The sequence below is a fragment of the Octopus bimaculoides genome, chromosome 3 (genome assembly GCF_001194135.2).
Source record: "Octopus bimaculoides isolate UCB-OBI-ISO-001 chromosome 3, ASM119413v2, whole genome shotgun sequence".
Classification (NCBI taxonomy): Eukaryota; Metazoa; Mollusca; class Cephalopoda; order Octopoda; family Octopodidae; genus Octopus; species Octopus bimaculoides.
This window is the reverse complement of record NC_068983.1, coordinates 18,641,049-18,645,914: the sequence shown is the minus strand read 5'-3', so window position 1 is coordinate 18,645,914 and position 4,866 is coordinate 18,641,049.

The window sequence follows — 4,866 nt, the reverse complement described above, 5'->3', positions numbered from 1 at the left end:
AAATTTGAAACACATGGATTCGTCTGTTGTGGATAGCCTTGTATACATACACGCTATTGTATTTTATTTTATTTTATTTTATTTTATTTTATTTTGAATGCAGCGTATGCTTTATTTTATTGATTTGATTTTAAAGCGTTAATTCGAATATAATTAATTATCTATAATATGTATTTGGAGCCCATGTTTCTATTTAAAGTTTTCTTCGATATTTTTTAATAGGGTGAATCTGTATTAAATTTATTTGGTCTGTGAATTACACATCATTGACCGTTAATTGAAACGACCAATCCATGGCCCTTATTTGAAACAACCAATCAGACGAATCCATGTGTTTCAAATTTAAAATTTTAAATTTTATATTACTTTCGATTGCATTGTTATCCTTACTCTATTTCTAACAAAACTGTCCGATGAACGGGAACGTGAAACTCAGAGTAACGGTTTTTTTGTTATATTTCTGCTGCTTTTAAATAAAGCATATTACTCTACCTCTGGTATTTGAGTACTCTTTTTTCCACCTTGTTGCACATTTCATGTGCTTACTCCGGTATATATATATATATATATATATATATATATATATATATATATATATATATATATATATATATGATGTAGAGGTAATACACAAGTAGATATTAATGAAAAAGAACGAAAATGCTACTTTATTAAAATTAGGTACGTTTAAATTTCGATATATAAATACATTAAAAAATGTTGCTCTTTTCTACATATTTCGGTTGTTTATAAACCTTATTAAAAATATGAGATCGTTTTGGTTTGACGGGCAACACTTGTTTTCTTAACGAAACACTTTCAAACTTGTGATACTGGTAGAATGTGTCATATAAAACCTATTCTTCTCTTAGCCTTCTTAACAAAAATTAGTTCTTAATAAGTTATTTCATGTTAAAGTTGTCGTATTTCTGTAATATCAACCAATCACTGACGTCTATTGAGGTGAATACAGTTAGTGCTCTTTTTATAAACAATATTTTTTACCGGTGTCAAGAGTGTTATTCCTTGTTTAATTATATCATTATTCACTAGTAAGGGTTTAGGGTTTTAGGGTTAGGGTTCGGGTTTTAGAGTTAGGGTTAGGGTTTTAGGGTTAGGGTTGGGGGTTAGGGTTAGGGTTATGGTTATGAGTTTTAGGGTTAGGGTTATGAGTGACGTTATGACAAAAATAATCATAACCCTAACCGTAATCCTAAAACTAACCCTAACCCTAAAACCCTAAAGCTAAAACCAGTACAAACGCACGAACGATGTCATAAATAAGAGTAACACGGGTAGTTGTTGTTGACTAACAACGGCACTAATTTTATTCAAGGGAAAAGATCCCATGACACCGTTGTTTACATTCCACGCCATTAATTGTCTTCACTTCAATAGACGTTAGTGATTGGTTGAAATTACCGAAATACGACAACTTTTTACATGAAATAACTTCGAATACAAATTTTTTTATCTGTTCTATAATACAAAATATACAGGTATACGAAGTTTGAAAGCGTTTCGGTACCAAAAACACTACATAAAACATTAATGAAAAATGTTGCCCGTCAAACCAAAAGGATCCAAAATATGTACTTAAATGAAATATGTAGAGAAAACAGATTATTAATAAAATAAATGTTCATAGTGTACTTTTCTTTTTCGAGTAAGAGCACGTGATAATTTCCATTAATTTTCGGAGCATTGCTAGTAGTAATTTTAGCTGTTGTCTGTGATAGTAAATTAAGTAGTGTGATCACAACTGTTTTCAAAAGGAGTGGCCGTAGTAGTCACATAAGCAGTAGTAGCAATAATAGTCGTCGTAAAGTTATCTCCCCTGAGCTCTTCACAGAAATAGATTTATTTAATCTCTTATCTTTATTTCTTAGGAATATTATACATATAGTTTCAGTGTTCCGAGTTTAAAGAATTTATACTCGGTCGATACTTTCTTATGAAATGCATTTCCTTGCTAATGCGTTCATTTTGGCCAGCAATGTCTTTGAATTTGAATATATGTGCATATTATTTTGGCTAAACTAAAGGGGATATTTATCCTGGTGTGTCTCGGATGGCGAGAATTAAATCGCAGGTATTGTTTCGAGTCCATGGGTTTGTAATAGACATCTGTCTCTATTTTGTTCCCGACTTTTTTTTAATAAAGATATATAAAAACGTGAATTGGAGGTTTTCATTTATTCCATTTGGAAGTGTTTTGAATTGTAAACTGGAGGTTTTCATTTATGGCATTTAGAATTGTTTTGAATTCATTAAGTTTTTCTATACTTCTATTCCAGAGGATGAAGCAGTCATCGAGGTATCTTTTCCAGTTGTTTTGAATGTAGGTTGAAAAGAGTTTCCACATATCTCGAATGTTTTCTGGTATAGCTTAATTTCGAGATAGCAGGGTTTTCTCATTGACCATTTTTGGGAGGTGTTTGAGCACGCCCAGATCATCCCTTATGTAGCACTTGATATGTTCGTCGAAGGGTTTCAGTAGAGTGTCTAGGAAGTTGTTGAGGCGGTGGGTTTCGCATGCTAGACCTATTATTGGTCTTAGTTTTAGGTCAGTAGGTGAGGGGACCTTGATGATTATGTCTGCAGCTTCTTTGCATGCCTCGCATATCTTTCTGCTTTTATGGATTTTGGATATACAGTAGAATAGATTTGATTTACAGTTGAAATTGGTAATGTAATTGTATTGCTTATCTGTAAGGCGTTCTCGGTATGAGTTGATTAATGTCGTGAGATTATTCATTATTTTCTGCTGACTATAGTGTTATGCACTTTCGTAGTATGCCTCATCCGCTAATAGAGATAGTACTAGATTTTTATAATCCTTCGTGCTCACTAGAACTACTGCGTTACCTTTATCTGCCTCTTTGATTGATATGGCTTTATCTTCCTTTAGTTCGTAAAGGTCCTTCCATTCTCTTTTGTTGAAGTTTGGTCTGTGTTTTTTGTTTATTTGTGAGCTGATAAGTGTAATTGGTGATGTGCTTACAGAATAGGTCGATGGCTTTATTCTTTCCTTTTGTTGGGAAGTAGTTACTGCTATTTATAGCTATTGAGTCGTCGTCAATGTGTTTGTTATAAAATTCCTCGGTGAGTCTCAATTTTCTACAAAATTCAAAAATATCGTCTTTCATTTCATGGTAATCTAGTCGTTGGTGGGTGTAAATTTTAGTCCTTTCGATAGTATGATTATCTGGTTAGGTGTAGGTTCTTTATTAGAGAGATTGATTATTGTAATTACCTGTGGTTTCTTTTGTATGTCGGGTGCCATCGTGTATCTCTGTTTCTGTGAATTGGCTCTAAAAAAATGTTGGTGGGTTATGTCCAATCGTGATGTTTATCTGTCTCCTGTTGCTGTAATATTTATAGTATGTTTGGGTTGTTTTATTTTGCAGTGCGTTTTTGAACCTCGCGTTCCATCTTAGTGTTGGTAGCTGTTTGTTCTGTAGTGGGTTTGTTTTTTGTTATGGTTTTATGGTGGGTCCGTAGAGTATAGGATTCATTGGTGTGTTTTAGTTGGGTTATGTAGATTGTGACTCCAAAAATTGTGTAATCTATCCCTGTAGATCTTTCGTGGTGAATTTATGTAGCATGGGGTACGTTGAAAATATCTTTCTCGGGAGGGAAGTTCGGTTTTCTTCGTGGTTGTTCAGTTATGTGAGAGTGTGGCTGTTTTTTTTTTTAATTTTAGGAAGGGGCTGTTGAAGATGTGTTCGTTTTTGAAGTTAGTGTCATAAGTCGAAAACCAGTTCACGCTCTTTTCCCATCGCTGAAGGGATTTTAGTAACTCTTTTTCGCACTCCCCTTTCCCTAATTTTAACATTGTTTCTGTGTTGGAGTCTTCTGTTTGTTCGTTGAGGTCCTTGCTGATTTCTTCCTCGATGGATTTTAATTTTCCTTCATTTGTTTGCGCCCTCAGCTTCAGTAGTTCCGTTTTAGTAGTTCGGTAGTTCCGTGAGCGTTCCGAACGCTCACGGGTACATCGACAACAGATTAAAAACCCAGAAGTCCGCCAAATACCACTGAGTAACCATCTGGCAACATGTGGTCATCAAACTTTTATTATATTTCCATTCCATAAACTTTACAACCGGAATGAAATTGAGAGAAGATGCAAAGAAAAGGACTTTATTAAGAAATTCAAACCCACTCTTAACAAACAATGATTAAATTTATCTTACTTGGGGTTTAAAAATCTTATCCCTATAACTAAAACACAAAAATCTCTCAAATATCATCATTTCTAAAAATAGATTTGCCATCATTTCTAAGAACAGCTAAATACCTACTGGGGTATAAAAATCTTATCCCTACAACCAAAACACAAAACACAAAACAATTTCTCAAATGTCACCATTTCTAAAAATAAATTTGGCATCATTTCTAAGAACAGCCGAACAGCTACTGGGGTTTAAAAATCTTATCCCTACAACCCAAACACAAACCAATTTCTCAAATATCATCATTTCTGAAAATAGATTTGACATCAATTCTAAAAATAGTCAAACACATACTGCTGCTGTCCAAAGGAATTGGTATAAAAGACAGAAAACCAACCAACCTATTACAGTCTGTTAAAGTCTGTCATACCGGCCATGATGAAATACCACAAGGTATAGAAAATACGTATTCGCCTTTTATATATTTAATCGTTTATATTGAACACTCAATATTTCATCTATTCAATAAGACATATTCCATATATTCAATAAGACATTCAATACTTTATTTCATAGTACCATCCATTTTTATTTTATATTATATATTGTATATTTTATATTCTATATCCCACATTGGTTTTGCAGGAATATAAATAAAACATAAAAAACAGACAGTGTTGGAACTCTTTTA